This window comes from Gopherus evgoodei, chromosome 1, assembly GCF_007399415.2.
Source record: "Gopherus evgoodei ecotype Sinaloan lineage chromosome 1, rGopEvg1_v1.p, whole genome shotgun sequence".
Classification (NCBI taxonomy): domain Eukaryota; kingdom Metazoa; phylum Chordata; order Testudines; family Testudinidae; genus Gopherus; species Gopherus evgoodei.
Window position 1 is genome coordinate 320,917,474 of NC_044322.1, and position 25,662 is coordinate 320,943,135.

A 25,662-nucleotide genomic window follows, 5' to 3' on the forward strand; every position below is an offset into this window, starting at 1 on the left:
TCCTGAAAAGTAAAGAGGTGCTTGGGATGTGCAGTTTAATAAGAAAAGGAATTATATTGAGGCACCAATCTTTTTTTCCGTCCTGATTTATACACCAGGTTGCCACACACGGCTCAGTGGGATTGTACTGGGTATAACTCAGCACACAGTTTGAACAATGGTTCGACAGTGGGGCTGGAGCCATAACCAGCCAAGTCTCATTTGAACAGTGGCTCTTGTTTTGGATTATTTAAGGCAGTTTTTAAAGGTCTTTCCCACAGGTGAGGAAGAAGGTGCTGCATTCTTGAAGGGATCCTTAAAATCCCACTCAACTCTGCACTGCTTAGAACTCTCTCTCATTCAAAATGCTACCAGCTTGAGAGAGAGCCCTGGAGATACTTGGATCTACAAGAAAAAAAAATCATGTCCCTTTTTCCTAAATAAAAGTTTTCAGCTACTCCAGCCTTGTCAAGTGCGAGTCCATCTGCCTCCCCAGCTAAGAGGTCGCTTCCTCCCTTGCAGTCTGCAGTCCTGATTGCTTCTTTTCTGCTCCAGGTACATCCCACTCCTCCCATTGTTTTAATGTCAGTTTCCTCCTGTTGACACTGGAATATTGTGAATGGGCAGGAAGAGCAAACACCACCTTTTTTTTATTTTCCTTTAACTTTCCCACCTCCCTAGCCTGGTTGTGTGTCTCTCCTTCTTCCCAACCCAAGTCCGCTGCTGATCCCTGCTGGGGAAGGGAGGAGAGGAAAGGTGACAGTCCAAACAGAATCCTCCGAGTCCGGGCTTAAACTTCTGAGAAGAGGGACGCGGAGTGAAAATGGGACTAGGAGAGAGATTGCAGGGAGTTGCCGACAGGACAGGGCATGTGGGCAGAAGAGCAGAGAAGTGCAGGTACAGTGTGGGGCTGCTGGGGACAGCTGCTCTCCCCCAGGGCCACCAGCCTGCTCCCCAGGAGGTCCTAGCACATTTGTTGCTTGATCACTGAGCCAAAGAACCACCCGCGCTCTTTTCCCTTCCCAGCCCAGCTCCCCCCAGCAATACCCAGCCCAGTTCCTCATCCGTTCCCTGAAGTCCTGTGCACACCTCTACCCCCCACCAAGTTTAACTCCCCCACCAGCCTCCAGGTATGCCCCTGCTCCATTCCCAGCCTTTCCTGCCCCCCTCCCCGCATGGCACAGCTACCCACAGCAATCCCCAGCCCAGTTCTTCCTCCCCCTCCCGCCACTCCTCAAAGTCCTGTGCTCAGCTCTACCCCCAAGATTGACTCCTCCCCTTCCCAATCTATGGGTATCCCCCCTGACTATGTTCTCAGGCTTGCTTGGCCCTCCCCTCCCTAGCCGGGCTCCCGCTGCTCACTCGCATGTAAACTATCGTTCCTGGGTTGCTCAGTTTGGGGTGTGGCCCCAGCTGCTGCCACTTCCCCAATCAGCCCAGCCTAAAAGGCTGCTTTCTCCAGCCCCCAGCCCTTATCCAGGGGCTGTTTTAACCCCTTCCGGGCCGGAGCAGAGATCCACTCTGCTACAGGTTTGTTTGTAAGCCAGTAGGATTTTGCACTTCTGAAGAGTGCCTTGTCATATTATTTGTTCTGTAAACAATCTTTAATAAAACACTAAGGCTGCATGATCAATGCTCAAAGCCAGGAAAAGCCAAAATTAAGGTTGAACGTAAAAACTTACCTCTGACACCTTGCATCATAAAACAGACATTGATCACATGCATATTTTGAATGGAATTCATTTAAACAGATGACCAGTATCTAATACAAAACATAAATAGACCAAGTTCCTATACTAAAGTCAAACAAAATTCCCTATTGTCTGTCAAGAATGCTTTAATTAGCACCAATCTTACTTGGATTGCCAACTATGTGTTTGTGGTTCCTATCCCATCAACTGATATCAAATTGACACAGAAGCTACTGTGTACAATCAACTAGCTGAAAAGACACTAGGCCCTTAATCCTATTAGCCTGATTCTGACAATTTTGTGAGAGATTAATGATTTAATATATTTCTGTTAAAATTATTTTCATTTTGCCTCTTTGTGTCTGGGTGAGAGAGTGAAAGAGCTAGTTGCAGGAACAGAAATAAAAGGATTACATGATGTTATACCACATGACAATGTCTTCATACTAATCCCGATCTCGGGCTAAAACTCCATCTACAAGGTAATTAACATTTTTTTAGATTTTAAGGTGCATTCTTTATCTATCTCAGATTTTATATATTCCCATCGCTGTAGCATCTGAGTATCTTCCAATAATTTAATAATAGAATTAACAGTAAGTATATCATTTTCTTCCTTTCCAATCTTTAGGAGACATATCTTGATAAACAGGTCAGTTTATTATATTCTAATTATGTTTGTGTGAGTGGGTGTGTTGTGTGTATGAAAAGCTTATTGAGGGAAACATGAGTCAACAGTTTAAATAAAGCTTTTGTTTAAACATAGTGTCTCATCTGGTGCACATCTGCACTATCCATAAGCAATACTGCAGGTGTCCACAGTAGCTTGGCATTACTTTGTTTTTCTGCAGTAGAGCCAGTAATCCCTGATTTGTTGCCTTGTTTATTTCACTTTGCTTACCTGCTGTTGCTAGCCATTTGTGTTTTAAAGTATTTTAACCAAAATGTTGCTCTTTAATTCAACTTTAATATACAAGATAATGTATTCTTCTGTTATTTATTTTTAAGGTTATCATTCATTAGGGAAAAAAGTCATAGCTTACTTGAAGTCACTTTAACTAATACATGTGCACTCACTACATTTTAAAGCTAAAAGTGCCATCCTTTCATCCACCATTCATGTTCTAGTCCATGGGAAGAAGAGATAACTGAGCCAACACAGTGAACTTAAACCTCTTTCAAATTTTATTGGTGGGTGGTATGATGCTGTATGAAAGAAAGATGATCATGTTTACACTAGTGTATCACCACCGTTGCACAATTATGATACATCCTGTACAAAGTATGTTGTGTAAGGCATCATTGGAAAAGTTATGGTCTGCTGAGTATGATTATCCTGTCTATATTCATGGACAGCGGGTGAACCCCGGGCTGGGGGAGGCTAGCCCCTGTCCCAGCCCTTCCCTTCTGCTAGGGTTGCCAACCTTCTACTCACATAAAACAGAACACCCTTGCCCCACCCCTCCTCTGAAACCCCATGCCCATGTCCCTCCTTCTCCAAGGCCCTGCCCCTGCTCAATCACTCACTCATTTTCACTGGGCTGGCTCAGAGGGCTGGGGTGCAGAAGGGGGTGAGGGCTCCCACTGGGTGGGTGGGCTCTGGGGTTGGGCCAGAAGTGATGAGTTCAGAGTGCAGAAGGGGGCTCCAGGCTGAGGCAGTGGGTTGGGATGTGAGAGGGGGTGAGGACTCTGGTTGGGGGTGCAGGCTCTGGGGTGGGGTCAGGGATGAGGGGTTTAGGGTGAAGGTGGGGGGTCCCAGCTGGGGGGTGGAGCTGAGGGGTTCGGAGTATGGGAAGGGTCTGGATGGGGGTGCAGACTCTGGGGTGGGGCTGGGGATGAGGAGTTTGGGATGTAGGAGGGTGCTCTGGGCTGGGACCGAGAGGTTCCGAGGGTGGGAGGGGGAAGTGAGCTGGAGCAGGGGGTTGAGGTGTGCATGGGGGGGTCAGGGGTACAGGCTCTGGGCAGTGCTTACCTCAAGCAACTCCTAGAAGCAGTGGCAAGTCCCGCCTCTGGTTGCTACATGGAGCCGTCTGCAGGCACCGCTCCTGCAGCTCCCATTCACCATGGTTCCTGGCCAATGGGAGTTGTGGGGGCAGTGCTTGGAGCAGGGTCAGAATGTGGAGCCCCCTGGCTGCTCCTACATGTAGGAGCCAGAGAGGGGCCATGCTGGCTGCTTCCCAGGAGGTGCTGCCAACTGGACAGTCAAATGGCCGCTGCTGGGGTCCCTTTTCAACCAGGTGTTCTGGTCGAAAACAGGACACCTGGTCACCCTACCTTCTGCCCAAGGCCCCACCCCTCCCGCTGAAACCCAGAGGCCTCATCCATGTGGCCCCCAGCCCCAGGCACATGTGCTGTGGGTATAAACTGCAGACTGTGACATCACTCTCCCAGAACACCAGGTGGGCAGCACGGCCCCGTGCCCTCAGCCCCGGAGTGCTGGGTGGGTGGGCAGGTGATGCAGCCTGTGGCCCTCCCCAGCCCTGGAGCGCAGGCCAGCCCCCATTAGCCCCACTCCAAGCCTGGGGCCACAGCCACGGGGGAAGAGCCCCCCACAGCACAGCACTGGGAAGCAGGAAGGGGCCAGGGAGTGGAGTATGGGCAGGGCCACGTAAGGCCTATAGTGTTTCTGGGTAACACGCCCAAGACAGATTTACATCAAGGCTAGCCATCCTGCTTGATATTAATATTAAGGTCAATTAGCTCTTCCAGGGACCCCTCCTGAGATCTCTTCAGCACGCAAGCAATGAATGCCTCATGACTCAGCAAGGCACATGTGACCCAGGCCTCCATGTTTGTTCCAGTAACTTTACATGCACATGTGCTGTGGGTATAAATTGCAGACTATGACATCGCTTTGTCTTCACTTCTGCGCCATTTCCCTGGACTCTGATTTTCTAACAAGAAAGAAGTATTGAACAAAGGACTGATGGTCCCTAGTCTTTTGCGTGATCCAGAGAGACTATTTGCAGGCTAGCAGAATTACCATCACTGCTATTATCCTGAACTACAGACTCTGAAATCAGTTATAATGTACATGATTCCTTTAACCATTTAATAACTCTCTACTTTTATTTTTTTAAAATAAATCTTTAGTTAGTTTACTAAAGATTGGCTGCAGCATGATATTTGGTGTCATCCTGAAAGTACATGGTGACCTGGGCAAGAGTGTCTGATCCTTTGGAATAGGAAGAACCTAATGTGTGGTGAACTTTGGTTTTAATAACCTTTCATTACTAAATCCAGTTATTTTGGTGGTAACCAGGGGCTGGAGTGCCTAGAGGTTGTTGTGTGGCTCTCTGTGAAATAGTGTAGTCATACAAGGCTCACTTTTGTTACTGGCTTGGTGAAATCTTATAACAGAATATGCCATCAGTTTTCGGATGTGTCAGCCCTGTTTCCTACAGTCTGTCCTGAATTTGGCATTCTCAGCTGTGTCCCATACCAGACAGCATGACAGGTGGACTTATATCCTCAGAACTGAACCAACCCATCCTCAACTTTAGCTCTCAATTGAATTCAAAAATGGAAGGAGACTTGTTTCTATTTACGGAGTCATCAAAATCTTGGCCTATTCTCGCAAGAATTTGTCTTGACATGCTGAAAATCACGTGGGAATACCTGATCTTGTAAGATTTTTGGCTACTTTGGGTTAAAATTTTACAAGATTTTATGAGTTTTTAGTACAGTTGGATCTACCGTAGGTTTTCTACAGAATCTGAATATAAACTTGAACTCTAAACCTGATTTGACTTTGCACCTGAATCTGACCTTCGCCTCATTAGTTCATCTCTAGCTGGAAGGAATACTTCTATTCACATAACATTAGACATATTTTTTTTCTTTCAGTTGCCTGCATATGAAGCCAGTGGAAACCGTAAGTACACATCCAAAAGCCGAATGTAACCCATTGTAGGCACATCGGGTAATATAAATCCTCAGAAACACTCTGAGAGCAAAACATATTCCCTGGGGTAGACCTAAACCATGTGGCACATAGCATGTTATGTCACATGTATGAAGAGATTCTGAAAGAACAGGAACAGACAGACATAAGTATATCAGGTTAATATGGCACATATATTTGTGTAAGTGAATGAATAATAAAAACAACTTTGTAATTAACATCTTTTTCATATCTAACATGCACAGTCAGTACAAAATGAATCATAGCTTATTCTCCATGTAATGATACAATTTAATGGTCAGATTGTACAGCCTGCAAGTCCCTTAAGAGCAGCATGAGAAATCAGCTGATGTGCTACAGCACATCTACTAGTTATGATCTATGGATGGCAGCCAAGAATGAACAGTGGAGAAAATGGCCAGAGGTGCTCAATACAGTAGTGTAGTAAAGGTTGCCTTCTTTGTGGGAAGATATAGCTCCCAAACTAATTGAAAAGGTTTAAGAGTCTAAGATGGGTCTTAGCGGTAGATTTTTTTTTCTGCACGTGGGACTACACAGATCTGTTTTAAAGAGAGCTGTTTTCTCTGAGGTGTGTGTATTATTTTGTTTTTTTAGTTGAAGCAGTTCCAACCTCTTTCTATCCTCTTCATTATATATATCTGCATTTATACCTTGATCAGTATTTGGAGTTAAATCTTGATACAATAACAGAAACATAAAAGAATCTTTACAAATAATTTCCCACATATTTTGTCTTCAGTGCAGAGTTACCTTTGATATGGTGACTGTATACTAATTTTCATATTCACTATCTGAGAAATTTCTCACCTGTGTGTTTATTATTATTGCATAACATATACCAACCATAAATGTCTCTTTCCAGATGGAAGTTGATGATAGTAACGTTCCTTGTGCTTTTCTGCGTGCTTTTGTCCTTGTGCCGTATAGAATCTCTTTAGTGGGATGCAGCTTCTCATTATTGTCTCCTGCTGCCTGAAGTATTATTTCTAGAAATTAGAAAAATAGGGGCTGCAAAAATATGAACTGTTTCCTCAGAGAGGCCCTGGGTGACCTGGAAGATTCAATGTCATCTGAGGATTTATAATGTCTTTGAGAACAAGAATCAATAACTTTAACTTCAGACTAGTAATAGGCTCTTTGCTTTGATAAAGTAGATTCCACTTTTAGTGGGTTTTAACAGAATCACATTACACAGGCTATTTACTATTAGAAATAATGAAGACTTACTAAGCATTCCAGTCAGAACAAATGACGGTCTCTACATTCTGCTCAGGGCTCATTCTAAAAATTGTATGAACGCACCATGCAATTTATTTCCATTGTTCACAGCAGCAAAAATCTGACTAGTCCATTCTGTTAATGTATGTTTGGTCACACTAAATGCAGTAGGCCAAGTTCTGCTGTCAGTTGCACTGTTAACTTTAGTGGGTATAACGAAGGACAGTGTCTGACTGAGTACATTTGCCTGCTCCTGAGGCTCACTTCCATGGTTGTAAAGGGCAATATAGGGTGCAGAGCTCCCCTCAAGTCCCAACTTCAGGCCTTTATACTGTCTCTGTTCTCCACCTGGCGCTTGGAGCAAACAAATAAAGGAAAAGTCCTCTTCCCTCTTTCTTCCCTTATGGGAGAGAGGAGTTCATAGGAAAGTAAAGAGAAGTAAGGGCGAGCTGGAACTGAGGCAGTCTTCCTGGATCAGCCCTTTGGGCTTAGCCTAGATGAGGTCTACCTCCAGAACCATGGTGCGCAAACTTTTCCAGTTGTACTCTGCTTCCTCCACACTGGAGCTTGGGCTGATGACAGAGCTGGGGGTGGAACGGGGGATGGGGGAGGAGCTGAAGCTAGATGCACTGGACTGGGGCAGAGGAAATGAGAGCAGAGCTGGGCTGGGGATGGAACAGAGTGCAAAGTGGAGCTGGGGCTGGAGCGGGGTTGGAGGAGAATCTGGCTTGGAGGCAGAACAGGAACAGTCCCACTACAGCGTTGGAGGCAGAGCTGGTCTGAAAGTGGAGCAGGGCTGGAAGTGTTGTGCTCTCCCCCTGCTTGGCAGTGCCAGGTTTACAATGGTGCCAGTGGCTCCCTGGATCCGGGCCCATGCCCAGAAGGGGCCCTGGCCTGCTCCACTTGCACTGCACTCTGAGACCCCACTGGCTCCCCACTACCACCACTTGGTCCTCTCTGCCCCCTGGCCCCACCTGCCGGGACCTCTGTCCCCCGGCCTGACCACAGTGCACCTCCGGCTCCGGGCAGTGTCTTCTTACCACACCTGTGGGGCCCCACCTGTCTCCCTGGAGCTGAGCCACTTAGGACTGGTGCAGAAGCCTGGCCGGTCTCAGACAACCAGACAGTCAACGGCCTGGTCACAATGCTGACTGGAGTTGCTAGGATCTCTTTTCGACCTGGTGTTCCTGTTGAAAATCGGACACCTGGTCATCCTCCTAGGGAGCGGGGATTCTGTGTGGGGTGCTGGGAAGTAGTGTTGGGCGGTGGGGAGGGGGCACTGGGCACGGGTGGTTTTGTGCAGGGTGTTGTGCATTTTTGGGGTGGGTTTGGAGGGAATGCTGGGAATACTGGCCATATGGAGTCAGGGGGATGTTAGGTGCAGGGGCTGTATGGCATAGAATGCCCACCCCTGAGGGGAAGGGGCATGCTGGCAGCATAGGGCCAGGTGAGCCACTGTGCGTATAGCAAATGATTGTTTGTAAATAGTGCCCTTGCACTGGGCTTGGTGGAGCAGGGCCGCTCCTGCCATACTATGCCCCATTGCCCTTGGCTGGCCTCTCGCTCTGGGGACTGATCTCCCCATGCCATGGTCCATTGCCTCCATGGGAGCCCGCAAATATGTTTGGCATCGGGCCCACAAAAGATTAATCCAGCCCTGCCTGCCCCACGTGGAGCTTGACCTGGATAGTGGAGCTGAACAGGATTGGTGGAGGAACAAGGCTGGGGTTGTAGCTTTTCTGGCCATCAGTTCCCTCAGCAGCTGTTGCTGTTGTGTGTTCTGAATTTGCTGCTGGGTAGTCTGCTGCTGCAGCAATTGCTCTTGGAACTGCTGTTGCTGAGTGGCTTGCTGCTGCTGCATCTCTGCTAATCACTTATACCAGTGCTCTGATTCTGTCTTATGCAGAACAGCTGAGCTTTATTCCCTCTAAGGCTTTTATTTTTAAACCCTTGTATCAGGTATGGTCATGCCTATTTCCCACCATTTATAGGGGGCAGAGGTCCCCTCAAGTCCCTGCTTCAAGTCTGGATAGTGTCTTTTTACCCCAGTGGACATCCAAGGGGTTCTTGGAGCAAAGAATCATAATAAAAGTCCTCTTCCCTCCCTTATGGGAGAGGGGAAATTAGAGAAGTAAGGATGACCTACAACTCAGGCAGTCTTCTTGGATCAGCCTTTTGGGTTTAGCCTAAATGGAGTTGTCATAGTATAATTCCCAATTCTGGACCTTAGTGTCCAAAATATGGGTACTAGCATGAGTTTCCCTAAGCTTAATTACCAGCTTAGGTCTGATATGCTGCCACCAATCAGGAATTTTCCAGGGCCTGATACCCTCTGGTCCTCCCAAAACCTTCCCTGGGGACCCCAAGACCCAGATTCCCTGAGTCTCACCACAAAGGGGAATAAACGATTCCCTTCCCACTCTCTTCTTCCTCCCTGCTCCCTCCTGCCCTGGGAACACTAGGAGATCGCCTGATTCAACTTCTTGAATCACCACACGGAGAGGACTGTTACCTTCCCCCTCACCCAGAGGCAATACAAGCTGCGTGAATATAACACAAAGAGAAAATTTATCCTTCCCTTCTCCCCACCAATTCCCTTGATCTTAACTAGGAGAAAAAAATCAAACAGGTCTTAAAAAGCAAAACTTTTAATAAAAAAAGAAAGAAAAAAGTAAAAAGGTTTATCTCTGCACTTTAGATGGTAAAAAGTTACAGGGTCTTTCAACTTATAAACAATAGAAAGAAACTTTCTCCAGCAGAAACACAATTTAAGCTACTTCCAGCAAGTACACACATGCAAATGAAACAAAAAACAAATTAAAAGACTATGACCGCCTTTTCTTACTTACAATTCTGAATAGATAAGAGACTGTAGCAGGGAGATTGGCAGAAACCTGGTTGCACCTCTAGTCCCATCCAGGACCCAGAGAGAACGAGAACAAACCCCACAACAAAGGCTTCCTTCCACGAGATTTGAAAGTATCTTGTCTCCTGATTGGTCCTCTGGTCAGGTGTTTGCAGGTCACTGTTTGTTAACTCTTTATAGGTGAAAGAAACATTAACCCTTAGCTATCTGTTTATGACAGGAGTCTACCACCATCCCTTCCTCATGGGGTGTGCTGGGTCATGCAGCTTCAGAAATAGTGAGGTTTGTTACTGTCTCCCTGTTCACAGGCCTGTATCAGCTGTCTGAGGAGGGGCAGTCTTCTTCCTATTAACTGCTCCTGCCTGTGGCAGGTTTTCCTTTTTATGCAGTCTCCCCCTCCCCACCCACACAACAAGCCTTGCAGGTAGAGAGTCATTGGGGTTGAACAGGCCCAGAAGAGCTCATTAGACTTCTCTCTGCCAGTGAGGGAATGCCCCTTCAGAGGCACATAGGTCCCAAAGAATGACATATGCTGTACGCAAGGTGCACTGATCCTGAGCAGGCTGACCTGGGGACAGTTTGCCCATTGTGAGTTTGATCCTGCCCCCTCCCCCTTGAAAACAATAGGCATAGGTGGGAGGGAGGTGGAAAGGACCTGCACCCTGTCTCCAGGACCAGGATGTAAACTCATGCCACTCAGAGTGTGTGTGTGGGGGAACATATCTTATGTTAAAAAAGTCCCAGCATCCTCCAAACAGATCTCCATGGATTGTGATCACTTCCCTTTCGATTCAAAGCTAGAGGAGGTAACTAAAGCCCTCCTACTGCAGAAGGGGGAGAGGGTGACTGGCACTGAGATTCCAACAGATGAAACAGAATCAAGAAGTACATCTTTATTGGGCATGGAGTGGCTATGGGGGGAAAGGGGAGCTCATTCTATTGTGTCTAGGTGTAACGTGGAGTCCTGAAGCAGTATATCAGCCTTCTTGTGTTAGAAATGAGCCTAAAGGGAGAGCTTATGCTTACAAATGTGGCATTTGCATCATTAAAGATGTGCTGGGTCATGTCATTTGGTTCAAATCCTAATTCCTCAAACAATTTTTACTCAGGCAAACTCCCACCTTATATGAGTTCTGCCCAAGTAAGAACAGAGTAAATGTTGAGTAAGAACCTCAGGATTTGGCCCTCTTTGAGTTTGGCATAGAAATTAGCTATGCATTATAGTGGGATTGATGTGACTAGAAGTACACTATGTACAATTTCATAGAACAGAACATTTACTGAAATCCAAATCTTTTTTATCATTCTTTCAATGCAGAGTGAAACAATGTTATGAAAGGAAGCTATTTCATTGCTTAATAGCACTTTTCAAAGTTAAATAACTAGGTCACCCATTCACTATAAAACATTGTGCTTGCAAAATCTAGTTGCAAAAACATAGGTGTTTTTCCAAATCTAGTCTTTTTATTTTTTAGCTAGAGCATGTGTGAAGAACGTGGGAAGTAGCTGTATTATATTTTATGAATGTTATATATATATCTGTGGGGTTGGTGGTTATTGTATTGCTGGTTAAAAGATGACAGTTAAATCATACAGTAATCCAAATCGATGATAGCGGACAGAATTCAATTGCCTGTGCTCAGTTGGACAATATCAGGTATCTGCTGCAGGAAGATTACCTCTGCCCCTCTTTAGACATACATAACCCAGTTTGACCAGGTTCAGGAGTCCTAATGGAAACCACAGGAGATCAACATGCATGAACTCTGATTCAAAAGAACTTTGAAATGGATAAAAGCCTGTGACCTGAGATGCATGTGAAGACAACGCTTCTTCCCCACACCCGCCTAATTGTGGGTCAGACTGTCAGAGAGGCAGTAGTTTCGGGGGCAGCCTGTCTCACTCAGCCCCAGTGCTTTTGGGGTGTCTTGGTTAAGCACAAGCTTCTTAAAGTTAGCTTTCCCTAGCCAGGTAAGGAAATGAAAACTTAGGCTTTTGTTATTTTTAACCCTTTTCTTTCTGTTTTGATGTTCCTCTGGATAAATAAATCATACAATGTTGTGAAGAGGCTATTCTGTCACTGCTTTTACCAGCTGGTCACAGCTCTCACAGAGGACTCGATAGAAGGTGGCAGACCCAGCTGGACCTGCAGTAATACAGTTGGGAAATGGGGTGCTCTAATCTGATGATCAAGCAAAAGGTGGGGTGAATCATAGGGCTGCACTCAGAAGTGTGGGTACTGTATATGGCACTTGAAAGAAATGCCATGGAGAGACAGATCATCAGTGTAGCTCACCTTAGAACTGTAACAGGATGAAAAAACAAAAAAGTAAAACAAGGCTGAAATAACCCATCTGTTTTCATACATTACAACTTCAGAAACATAATCGTTTTAAAAAAATACAAAGTGCCTGTGACAGGCTCGGTCACAGAGACCCCCTTTGTTGCCTGATGTGCTGAAACTACCTCTGAACCTGTTTTCTCTGATGGCTTGAGAGTTCAGAACCCTGTCTTGTTGAGTCAGACATGCTAGCCTGCTGCAACACACAACCAGGGTCTGAACCACGTCCTCAAAGCTGCAGACTTAGCTGAAAATGGCTCAGCAAGTACTCCTGTCTCCAGCACCCAGACACCCAGCTCTCAGTGGGATCCAAACCCCAAATGAATCCGTTTTACTCCATATAAAGCTTATACAGGGTAAACTCATAAATTGTCTGCCCTCTAGAACACTGATAGAGAGAGATGCACAGCTGTTTGCTCCCCAACTTACTCTGGGTTGGTTAATTAATAAACAAAAGTGATTTTATTAAGTATAAAAAAGTAGGATTTACGTGGTTTCAAGTTATAACAGACTGAATAAAGTAAGTTACCAACCAAAATAAAACAAAACAAGCAAGTCTAAGTCTAACACATTTAAGAAATTGAATACAGGTAAATCTCACCCTCAGTGATGTTCCAATAAGCTTCTTTTACAAACTAGTTTCAGAGGGGTAGCCGTGTTAGTCTGTATCAATAAAAACAGCGAGGAGTCCTTGTGACACCTTAGAGACTAACACATTTATTTGAGCATCTGATGAAGTGGTTTATAGCCCACGAAAACTTATGTCCAAATAAATCTGTTAGTCTCTAAGTTGCCATAAGGACTCCTCATTTTCACAGACTAGATGACTTCTTGGTCTGGGCCCAATCCTTCCCCTGGTACAGTTCTTGTTGGTTCCAGCTCAGGTGGTAACTAGAGGTTTTCTCATGACTGCAGCCCCCTTTGTTCTCTTCTACCCCCTTTTATAGCTTTGGCACAAGGCAAGAATCTTTTGTCTCTCTGGTTCTCACTCCTCCTAAATGGAAAAGCACCAGGTTTAAAATGGATTCCAGTATCATGTGACATGGTCACATGTCCTGTGAAACCCCTAGTCTCCATTCTTCCAGGGCTGCTTGGTATACCCCCGGAAGGTTTGCCGGTAAACAGAGCCATTTACAGGTAACTGATTCTGAAGCACCCTTAGTGGCTTCCACTTAACATGTTTACAACGATAATACAAGTTTATAGCTTATTCTCCTAACTCCAGAGAGAGAAATAATACATGCAAATAAATGGAATGAACACACTCAGTAGATCATAAGCTTTGTAATGATACCCTACAAGAGAACTTTTGCATAAAGCATATTCCAGTAACATTATATTTACACTCATAAGCATATTTCCATAAACATATGGAGTGCAACATCACAGTGCTCAATGCATTAGTGCCACTATCTCAAACAATAAAGGTTTCATATGGTTATTATGGACCTTCATTTGACTATATGCTTCATGGATAAAATCCCATTGAGTTCAGATCCGTGGGCCTGTGCTGATAACTTTCTGAAAGGGTGGCCATCGCCTGTGTATTGTAAGTCTGCATGCAAATTGTCAAATAATGAAGGGGAACTTCAGTGCCAGGTTTCAGTTGTAATGCTAATTAAGCATGGAGTTTGTAATGAAAATGCAAAACAGGTTTGAACATAGCAATTCTGTCACATGTTGTTTTGGTAATGATTAGAGAACAAATTGTGGTCCTATGTCTTAGAAGTTTCATGGTGGCATGTCATGTCTGAGGTGGATTAGCATAGAAAGGAAGCAAATTTCCCTTTTAAAAAAAAATGACAAAGGAAAATTGTGACAAGTTGAAAGATCCCTAAAGGTTTGAAAAAGGGGTAGCAATAAAAATACAATAAGCCTGAGGAAACTCTGTGGTACTTTTTCACCTATTATAATTGTGACATTTTCAACACTATGAGCAAGTTTCTGTCAGCACTTTCTTTATATCATCAAACATTATCATCAGAGGTTTAAATTTCCCCATAAGGATTCAGTCTGAGGGGAATTTAGCACACATTACAGAGTCTATACTTACTTGCAAGTTTTTCTTAGGGCCTCTGCACCAGACTGTTTTGTAGATTCTGAAAACCAAACATCCAGCTCATTTCCCATTCTGTATGGAGTAGGGGATGATGCCAGCTGGTGAAAACAGAGAGAAATTGCATGGAGTTTTCTTCCTCTCTTACCCTTTTTTTGTGTGCCTTTTTAATTGATGAAGCAGCGTGACCTATGCTGTGTGTAAGTAAAAAGATTCCTCCTTCATCAGCGCATACAGAAACTGGTCATATCATAGCTTGTGGTAGTTTGTGTCAAAGCCATTTCCCATCTATCTTGGTACTTTACATGGCCCTCATCACCGTAATAGTGGAGTGCCTCCTAACAAATGAAAGACCACCACCAATTCTCCCCTTCCCTTGTTGATTGGCAGAAGTAGATTGAAAAGTAGCAGCACTTGTTTTTATTATAATTCAGCTTATAGTAAAAAAAGACTGAGTTACAATAGTAAAGCCATATTGGGTGGGATTTTCAAAAGTGCTCAGCAGCCCTGACCTAACTCTTCCCCCACTGAAATCAGCGATAAAGCTTCCATATGGACTTCAGTGGGAGCAGAGTGAGGACAAAGTTGAGTTCTTCTGAAATTCCCACCCATCATCTTTAGCTAAATCTCATTTAGTGGGAAATATTGAGGTCTGGAAACCTAGAGAATTCAAATGATGGAATGAGTAGTTTTATAACTCAATAGTGACTTGTGTTAGAGATCAGGGCCAACTGAATTTTTACCACACTAAACTACAGATTACCTTTTTATATCCAGACTGTCATAGGGCACTGCATGCCAGCACACCCCTTTGTGGGCACTCTTGGTTCTAGAGGTGCATTGCATGCAGCAGCTCCTCAGGTTCTTTCAATCAATTACCTAGCTTAGGTTGGTTCAGAACATGTACCCTCTTTGTGGGGCTGATTGGATGAGCCTTTCTACAAAATGTAGTCCACTTCATCAGTAATGTGTCATAAACAGATAGCTAAGGGTTAACGTCTCTTTCACCTGAAAAAAAAATAACCTGGAGCACCTGACCAGAGGACCAATCAGGAAACCGGATTTTTTCAACTCTGGGTGGAAGGAAATTTGTGTCTGAGTTCTTTGCTGTCTGCCTGAATCTCTCTCAGCTTTGAGAAGTGATTTTTATTTCCTGCTTTCTAATCTTCTGTTTCCAAGTTGTGAGTACAGAGATCATAAAAACAATAAGGGTTATTGTTTTTATTTTGTATTTACATGTCTATAGTTGCTGGAGTGCTTTGAATTGTATTCTTTTTGAATAAGGCTGCTTATTCAATATTCTTTTAAGCAATTGACCCTGTATTTGTCACCTTAATACAGAGAGACCATTTTTATGTATTTAGCTTTATATAAAAAAGAATTCTTTTTAAGACCTGTTGGAGTTTTTCTTTACTGGGGAACTCCAGGGAATTGAGTCTGTAGCTCACCAGGGAATTGGTGGGAGGAAGAAGTTGGGGGGGAACCTGAGTGTGTTAGATGTACTAGCCTGACTTTGCATTCCCTCTAGGTGAGTGGGGAAGAGAGATGGACTCTCGGTAATTCTGTTCTCCAGGCTGGGAACAGGGAGGGTGGAATCCCTCTGTTTAGATTCACGGAGTTTGCTTCTGTGTATCTCTCCAGGAACACCTGGAGGGGGGGAAGGAAAAAGGTTTATTTCCCTTTGTTGTGAGACTCAAGGGATTTGGGTCTGGGGGTCCCCAGGGAAGGTTTTTGGGGGGACCAGAGTGCCCCAAAACACTCTAATTTTTTGGGTGGTGGCAGCAGTACCAGGTCCAAGCTGGTAACTAAGTTTGGAGGTTTTCATGCTAACCCCCATATTTTGGATGCTAAGGTCCAAATCTGGGACTAGGTTATTGACACATGCCCACTCTGAGTCTTCATTGGCTCTTTTGCCCCTTCCTGTGCTTGGGTTTCATGCTAAATAGTCACCTCCTCTTAAAACAAGAGGTCCCAGTTCTCCTCACTGGAGCTGGATTGTAATTTAGGCTAGTAGTAGGGTCTTAGCCAGCTTCTCTTTCAGCTAGACTCTTTTCCCCAATGAGTTCTCAGGCTCAGAAGGTTTGGAGAATCCGTGAGGCAAGGCAGGGGCTGGGTGCAGGGCAGGGAACAAGCAGGCACAAGAGCTATCACAGCTGTGGGGAGATGTTTTGAGCAGGCATTAACCTGCTGTCGCAGCTGGGCTTAAGAGCCAGTCTGTTGATCCTTCCAAATGATCAGGTGACATAGTCAATCAGGCAACCTACTACAAGCCTGGTGCACTGGTATTTTGCCTGGAGACTGGCTATGCTGTGGGTCCTGATTTCTGTCAGGATCCTAATTCAAAACTGTCGCAAAGTGCACTCACTGCTAGTGGCAGTACCAGGTTTACAGTGGCACCAATGGTACCATCCCCACACTTGGAAGGGGCCCATAATGACTACATGGGAGTCCACAGAAAGTTAATTTGGCCCTGGCCACAGCCTGGCAATGTGAAGAGTCAGCAACTTCTCAGCACCTGCTGACATTGAGCAGCCCAGGTAGTGCAGTGCACAGACACAACAGGGACTGGGTGTTGCAGGGTATGACGGTAGTCGTAGTTCACTGCATTCAGCTGGGGCTATCGGACCTACACCGTCAACTGCACTACTACTCCCAGAATGCACTGCACCATGCTGCGAGCCAACCCAGTTGAAGCAGATGGTAGCAGAGTGGACCAAAAACAAATCTAAAACAAAGAAATTATGCATGGAGAGGGTTCCTGGTGCTGGGGGTGCTGATCCCACTGTGCCCTTTTTTCCTGTGGAGCATGGGGTGGGCATAGGTGCCAACTTCTCCTGGCACCAGTGAGTGCTTATGCCCCCTGGCTCTGCCTGGATTCCACCCCTGCCCCACCTGCATTCCAACCCCTTCCCCAAATTCCCTGCCCCAATTCCACCCCCTCCCTGTCCCTATTGGACTCCTTCCCCAAATCCCCACCATGGCCCTGCCTCTTCCCTGATTGTACTGCATTCCTGCTCCTTCCCCTCCCTCCCACAGCTTGTTACACCATGAAACAGCTGTTTGCGGTGACAAGTGCTGGGAGGAGAAGCGGTGACAGTGCATTCAGGGGAGGAGGCGGAGGTGAGGTGGAGGTGAGCTGGGGCAGGGGGACACGGTGGGGAGCTGCCAGTGGGTGCAGAGCACCCACCAATTTTTCCCCATGGGTACTCCAGCCCTGGAGCACCCATGGAGTTGGCACCTATAAGGGTGGAGGCTTCTGACTTGCCCCCAGCCCCCAAGTCTCCCCTGCTCTCCTAGGACAGTGGGGAGCCAGGGACAGCAGCGGTGCTGTGAGTCTCAATGTGCACCCCCACCCCTGGTGACCCTGATGCCCGGCTGCAGACACCTGGGAACTGTCTCAATCCTGCAGTTTTGCGCCAGGTGTGTGTCCCCCCTCAGCCACCATCGGGGCCCAGTGCAGAAAAGGCTGATTGTCTGTGTCCTTCAGTGGTGGTGGGGATGGTGACAGCAGAGCTGAGCAGTGCTGATTGCCACACCCCCTGCCGGTGGGAATGCCCAGAAACTTCCCCCCATAGTCTGGGGAGGAGATGGAGTAGAGCATGGTTTGGAAGGAAGGGGCAGTTGTGGGGTAAGTCCAGGTGCGACAGGGGAGCTGGCAGTGACACCATGTGGGGGGAGAAGCAGGATGTTAAAATTGAGGGTTAGGTTGGGGAGCAGCAGACTGGAGGGAGGTGACAGCCCTGGCACAAAATGGGGCATGGGGAGGCTGGGCAGTAGCAGGGAGACTGAGGAGAGCCAGAGTGTGAAGGTGGGGGTTAACTCTGTGTGCAGGTGGGGTAGCAGGAGGGACAGGGAGAGCCCAGGTGTGAAGATTAGGGTAGGGACTTGCGGCTGGGTTGTGGTAGCCTTGGTGGTAAAGAAACTATCTGTGTGTATCTGTCTCAGTGGCCCTTTCTCCCTGCAAAAGATGGACACCAGCAATTTTCCTCCCCGCACTCCACCCCAGTAACTTTACTGTTTCATTTGAAGTCGTGAGGGAGAGGGAGAAATAGGCTAAAGAAACTAACTTTAAAAAGTTTTGTAAACATTATTGTACCAAAGTAGAAAATCCTGCCTTCAAAAAATGTATTTATGAAACATAACTTTGGGTGACGGTAGTGGTGGTGGTGGGGAGATGCAGCTGCAACTCCACTATCTGGTACACCTGGGCTTAATTTGGCTCATAAATGTGCTAATTAAGCACTTGTGTTCAGGACCCTGGTGTTAAACTAATAACCACTTCCCACATATTTAACCAAATTCAGGAGTATTCTGGATATATTAATGCTAGCCCAGTTTGTTCTCTATGGAGATCTCATTCAAGTGTGGCTTCAAATATGTTGTTTTGTTTTTGAATAAATGTTTTCATCCCTATCCTAGCAGTATTGGATATATGATTATTAGGGTAGGGACTTGAGGCTGGGTTGCACTGGGCCAACACTCAGAAAGGGCCCATGACAACTCCATGGGAGCCGCATGGCTTTTGGCCCACAAAAGATTAATCTGGTCCTGGGTAGTGGCACCTCCTCTTGGTCACTCTGAGGATTAGCTTTAGCTAGGCATTATGCCCTCCGCTAGTGGTGTCTTCCCTATCATCCTCTCATCACATAGACCCCTCTCAATCCAGGAACCACAGTTTCTTCTTCATGACTCAGCTCTCCGGAAAGGTCACTACATAGTTCCCCCTTTCAGGAACGTAACTAAGTCTTTCCAGAACAAATCAAGCAGTCCACTGTTCTCTGCCTCGTTGGTGCTACATCCCCAGTGGCCCACCCTCTACTCCAAGTTCCAACTCAAAAGGCCCTCTGGTCAGCAGCCAAGCCCTGCACTGTCCTACCTTGCTACTTTCCCCTGAGCCTTTCCTAACTTTCTGGCTTCCTCCCTCTCTGAGTTTGCCAATCTCCCAACTCCCTCCTCTCAGGGAGTGACTGCAGCCTGCCTTTCTGCTGCCCCCTACTTTTGCCAGCTCCTGGGCTTCATACTGGCCACTTCTGTTCCTATCCAGCTGGGCCTGCTCCCAATCAATTCTCTGCTACCTAGATCCTCCTCCTGGTCCAGCCTGTGGAGCTAATTTGCCACTTTAACCCTTTCAAGCCTTGTGGGGAGTGGATACCTCATCACAAAATAGAATTTGACAAATTGGAGACTGGTTTGAAATCAACAAGATGAATTTCAATACAGACAAGTGCAAAGTAGTACACTTTGGAAGAAAAAAAAGTCAAACTTGAGAAGGATCTTGAGGTTATAATGGATCACACATTGAATATGGGTCAACAATGTCATGTAGTTGCTAAAAATTAATATCATGCTGGTGAGAGTTAACCAGTAATGTCATATGTACAACACTGGAAGTAACTGTTGAGACCTCAGTTGGATCCAATTTTGGGCATCACACTTGAGGACAAATTGGAGAGAGTCTAGAGAAAAGCAACTAAAATGATAAAAGGGTTAGAAAACCTGACTTATGAGGAAAGGTTGGTTTTACATAAGACTGACTGATTGACTTGAGTTAGGATGCTCTTATATGTATTAACTATGTAACTAATAAATACTTTTGTTAAATTACTAGCAATGAATTGTTATTAAGACTAGTAGATTGCTTGAATATAAAACAATACATGCTACCGGAAATGAAGGAAGTGATACAAAGACTTGGAAGAAGTTTTGTTTTGTTTTTTAAAAAAGAGGTAAAAGTTACTCAGAAATGAAAAACAAGTTTGAATGAAATAAGATGGCTCAAATATGTGTTCCCACATTCCTAAATATATTGGAAAATGCTGCAGAAAACTGGAAAAGGTTTAAACAAGAATTTGCTTTATTTTTGAGGGTAGTTGGATCTATTTATAAGGAAGATGAAGAAAAGGTTGCCATGTTTTTGAATAGTGTAGGCTCTAAAGCAATTTCATTATATAATTCATTTGAGCTTAATATTTGAAAATGAGTTAACTATGAGTCTGTATTTTTTTTTAAAAATGAGGGATGCTGTTTACCAAAAAGAAATAAAACATTCGAAAGATTGCAGTTTCACTCAAGAAATCAAGGTAAGGAAGAGACTTCTGAATAATTTTTAAACATATCTAAAGACAAGAAGTCAGATATCTAATTTCCAGAATCTGAGTCAATGGTAGGAAATCAAATTGTGATGAATAGGTCAAACTTTTCATATCTGCAAGAAATAGAATCATTTTTGCAAAAGTTTGTAAACAGAGAAGTCTGGCAAAACTTAGAAATATCGATTTAGTTCAAAATTTAAAAGTTTCAGAGATGATACCAAAAAAAGAATATAGAGCTGACATTACAGATGAAGAAAATTTGTGTCTGGTTATTGTGAAACAGTCACTTTGAAAAGGAGAATTAGACAGTTACTCTATCTACTAATGGAATATTTATTTTGTATGTAATAGATACAGGTGCACAAGCTAATATAATTTTAGAAGATATTATAAAATATCTAAAAATTAAACCTGTAATAACAGAAAAAATGAATATTAATTTGAAGTCTGATAGTGGTGAAAAAAAATCCTGTTATGGGTATTTGTGAATTTCAGGTCCTAGTTAAAGATAATTTAGAAAATGTAACACTTGTAGTAGTTAAGGGACAAGGTATTTCTATTTTAGGTTTAGAAACATGTTTAGCACTAAATCTAATTGGTAGAATTCAGACAAATCAGGATTCCAAAACACTGGAAACAGAATGTAAATTTACAGAGTTATTCACTGGCTTTGGTAAATTGGAGATGATGCATAAAATGGAGTTAAATGAAACAAAGAAACTAGTTATACATGCAAGTAAAAAAATACCTTAGCTTTAAGAAATAGAGTGTAAAAGGAATTGGAGAAATGTGGAAGAGCCAACTGAGTGGGTAAATTAATTAGCAATAGTAGAAAAGAAAGATGGATCTTTACATTTATTTAGAGCCAAAAGACATATATAAGTATGTTAAATGGGAACATTTTAAAATATATATCAAAGAAGAAATATTTGGACAAAATATTTTGTCCCATGACATTTCTTCTTTAGATGCTTCTAATAGATTTCGGCAAATATGATAGGAGCAAGAAAGTCAATTACTGTGTATAATTAACACATTTCTTGGATGTTACTATTTTAAAATATTACCATTTGGATTATGTTCAATTCCAGAGGTATTTCATAGAGCAATACAAAAGATTTTTGAAAATATAGATGGCACACAGGTGTACATAGATGATATAATAATATGGGGAAGAACTGTAGAAGAGCATGATAACCAAGCTGGGAGGGGTTGCAAGTGCTTTGGAGGATAGGATTAAAATTTAAAATAATCTGGACAAAATGGAGAAATGGTCCAAATTAAATAGGATGAAAGTCAATAAGAACAAATGCAAAGTACTCCACTCAGGAAGGAACAATCAGTTGCACACATACAAAATGGGAAATAGCTGCCTAGGAAGGAGTACTGTGGAAAGCGATCTGGTGGTGATAGTGGATCACAAGCTAAATATGGGTCAACAGTGTAAAGCTGTTGCAAAAAAAGCAAACATCATTCTGGGATATATTAGCAGGAGTGTTGTAACCAAGATATGATAAGTAATTCTTCTGCTCTACTCTGCTCTGATTAGGCCTCAACTGGAGTATTAGGTCCAGTGCTGAGCGCCACATTTCAGGAAGGATTTGAAAAGAATCCAGAGTAGAGCGACAAAAATGATTAAAGGTCTCGCAAACATGACCTATGAAGGAAGATTGAAAAAATTGGGTTTGTTTAGTCTGGAAAAGAGAAGACTGAGGGGGGACATGATAACAGTTTTCAAGTACGTAAAAGGTTGTTACAAGAAGGAGGGAGAAAATTTGTTTTTCTTAACCTCTGAAGATAGGACAAGAAGCAATGGGCTTAAATTGCAGGAAGGGCAGTTTAGGTTGGACACTAGGAAAAACTTTCTAACTCTCAGGGTAGTTAAGCACTGGCATAAATAGCCTAGGGAGGATTTGGAATATCCATCATTGGAGATTTTTAAGAGCAGGTTAGACAAACACCTGTTGGGGATGGTCTAGATAATACTTAGTCCTGCCATGAGTGCAGGGGGCTGGACTAGATGACTTCTCAAAATCCCTTCCAGTCCTATGATTCTATCATATAAAATTAATTAAAGCATTATTTAGACCAAAACAAGCAGGATTGAAATTTAACAAAAATAAATATAAATTTAGTGTGTAAGAATTAATGTTTCTAGGTGAAAAAGTGATTAGTCCGGAATTACAGATTCATCCACGGTGAATACAAGCCATTGGTAAGATTGCTTACCCAAAAGATAGGGAGTCATTACAGAAACTTTGGGATATGGTTAATTTTGAACGAAAATACACATATAACCTAGCCAAAAACAAAAAACAAATTGAAGGGCTTTACTCTGTAAAAATAATCAATAGAAATGAGACTGTCAGCATCTACAAGAATTTCCAAGCAAGCTAAGGAACTAACAAAAACAGTTCCAGTATTAAAACTGTTTGATAATAACCGACTTACAAAATCATCTTCATTTGCATCCAAAGAAGGCCTTGGAGCAGTTCTGTTACAAAAGAATGGTGATCTATGGAAACTAATTGCTTATGCATCTATAGCTAAATCGAAAATAGAATGTCGGTGTGCTCAACTATAAAAAGAGGCTTTGGCATCAGTTTTTGCATGCAGAACATTTCATATTTATGGTAGATCTCTACTGGCAGAAACAGATCATAAACCATTAGTTACTATTTCAAAAAGGAATATGACAAACACACCACCTCAGTTACAAGGATTTTGTTTTCAATTGTATTTATATGATTTTAAATTAGAATATCAGCCAGTCAAATCATGAATTGCTGCTGATATTCTTTCTAGAGCTTATGAGTCTAGAGCTTCAATGCAACTGAAGAAGATGATGGGGTAGTACATGTAGATGTACTTAAAAATTGTTTTATATATCAGAAAGAATATGGGCAAAAATTGTACAAGCAACTAGACAGGGTATAGTCCTAACTATAAGGTTATTTAAGCTCTGGAATAGGCTTCCAGGGAAGGTTTTGGAGTCCCCATCATTGGAAGTTTTTAAGAATGGATTAGGCAAATACCTACATGGTCAAGGCATACGTGATCCTGCCTTAGAGCAGGAAGCTGGACTAGATGATCTCTTGAAGTTCTTTCCCACCCTACATTTCTATGACTCTATGAAACTTTAACTGATTCAGAAACATCCCAAATCTGATGTATGTAGATTTAATATTATCCATTAGTACTTAAATATAATAAACCATCACATCTTTACTAAAAGTTCCAGTTAGAGCTTTAGTGCAGAGAAATCCCTTATCTTATCATTGATATTTTTGTACACTTGTAGTACATTGTTGTAAATTTATAATTTTATTTGAAACCGAGTAAAAGTATTTAGAAGAGGTTTTTATTGAAGAGACGATCATCTCCAATGAGCCATTACAAATGGAATGTGGTGAAGAACCTGCTCTCAATATTTCTTAAAAAAAAATTTTCATGTGCAGAATGTTTGTTTATTTTGATATTGAATATTCAGAATATAAACCTGAGTTGTGATGTAAATTTAGTTTCTTGCAGATTTCCAGTTAGTTAAATTAACTTAATAACTAATTAATGGGGAAGACTCACTAGAACATCACATGTGTGCAGGAGTATTATACTTTACAGCAGACGTTGTGGTACTGCGATTGCATCTTGTCACAGACAGATAGAACTGTGGGAATAGCGGATTTTTCAGTTTACTGGCAACTTTGAAAAATTGCTAAAATCATTTTGGGTATAACTAAAATTAATTTAAGACTTTCCATGACTCAGAGTGGAAAAAAAAATCTGATCAAATGAAATGTTTCAATTTCAAGAATTTTTAAATGTTTGATTTTAAAAATAAATAAATACAGTTTTGATACAAAACAATTTTCAGATTGAAACCATTTTGTTTCTAAAATACTGAAATCAAGTGTTTTGAATTTTTGATTTTTTCTCCCTGATGAAAACCATTTAGTGAAACCCACATGAATTCAAAAAAGTTTCAGTGTCTCTAAAATTTTGCCCACTTCTACCCAGGGGCGGCAAGTCGGGCTCTTCGGCAGCAATTCAGCGGTGGGTCCATCAGTCCCTCTCGGAGGGAAGGACCTGCCACCGAATTGCCACTGAAGAAGAAAGCGGCACGGTGGAGCTACCGCCGATCGTGATCGCGGCCTTTTTTTTTTTCCACCGTTTGGGGCCGCAAAAATCCTGGAACAGGCCCTGCTTCTACCTAGATATACAAAAACTTTTAGCCAAATAACAGCTGAGCAGTACACAGGACTTGACTTAACTTTTTAAGGCCAGGCTTGACAAAGCTAATGGTTAAGAATAGGATCTTGCTGTAAACCAGATGAATGTCTGACCTGGGTGTCTTTGAGTATAATTCACAAAAAGTTGGGGATATTTCCCTAAATTGCCAAAGCCAGATGAAACAAGGCATTCATTAGAGGCAATGCTGTCATTATCATTCTATGGACCAGATTCTATACTGTAATCCAGCCTCTTTACACCACTCCAGTAGAGCAAAGCTGCCAGAGAACAGCTGGCTCTTCCCAGCTGGCACAGAGCAGGTGTAACCGTATTTTCTTACCTCTGGCTGTTAGGATATTTTTGCTATAAAGTTTTAATTAACTATGCACATATTGCACAAGTTGTTGTGCATTAAAATAATCAGATGAAAATGCCAACCTCAGTATTCAAAATGAGCAGGGGCTTTTTAATGTTGGGTCCTTATCCTGCAAACACTTACACACCCATTGAACTTTCCTTCCTTGAGCAGTCCTAACTGAAATCACAGCAGTAAAATTAAGCGTACATTTCAGGATCAGGGCCCTACTATTAAGAGTGGGTTGCTGTTGGTTATTCATAAAATATGGCATACAAATGGAATATGAACACCAGAGCTGTGCAAAGCTAGTTCATGTAAACAAGGGCACTGCTTTAAAAAAATAGGGAATTCTCTAATATGTTCTCACCAGCTTTCTGGTTGCATCATACTGGATTAATTTTCTGGGATAATAATACAGGGGAAACATAATGAGTAAATGGCATCTCTAATTTAGTTGTTTATCTCAGTTTCAGATCTGTTCCTCCCCTGGTGCCTAATTACCATTAGAATCAGTAGGCATGAAACATAATGAGATATTGGATACTAACATTTATTGAAATATGCTTCATTATTTTCTCAGGTACTCTTACCTCTGCAACACTGCAGACTGACTATGTTTTATTGAGCAAAAGTCCCCATGGAGTAATATCACAAATACCTTATTGTTCTAAACATAGTTGAAAAGGAAGATCTAAAAATAGCTTCCATCTTTACCTGACATGACGACATTAATATTCAGTGCTTCACTCCTCAGCCTCACCCAATTCTATTCATGCCAGTGTTACTGTATGGGCTTTATCTTCTGAAAAACTAACAGCAGTGTATTAAACAATTCTAAATGAGGTACGTTTGCCACATGCCATAAAAGAAGACATTGGCCTTGTTATTTGGAATGAGCTACTGTAT

General features: G+C 43.1%; 1 long non-coding RNA gene across 9 annotated transcripts in view; it reads right to left on the reverse strand.

The window, feature by feature from the left end:
- Positions 1-9,817: 9,817 nt before the first annotated feature.
- The window catches only part of LOC115644552, a 49,230-nt gene continuing 33,385 nt past the window's right edge, over positions 9,818-25,662 (reverse strand). For 6 of the 9 annotated variants that reach the window (XR_003998522.1, XR_003998529.1, XR_003998526.1 and 3 more), the window contains 2 exons: positions 14,074-14,177; positions 9,828-11,982 (listed from right to left, as the gene is read on the reverse strand). This is a non-coding gene — a long non-coding RNA (uncharacterized LOC115644552). Of the gene's footprint in view, positions 11,983-12,976; positions 13,015-14,073; positions 14,178-25,662 lie in introns of those variants that run through there. The other 3 variants (XR_003998528.1, XR_003998530.1, XR_003998523.1) reach the window with 3 other exon arrangements.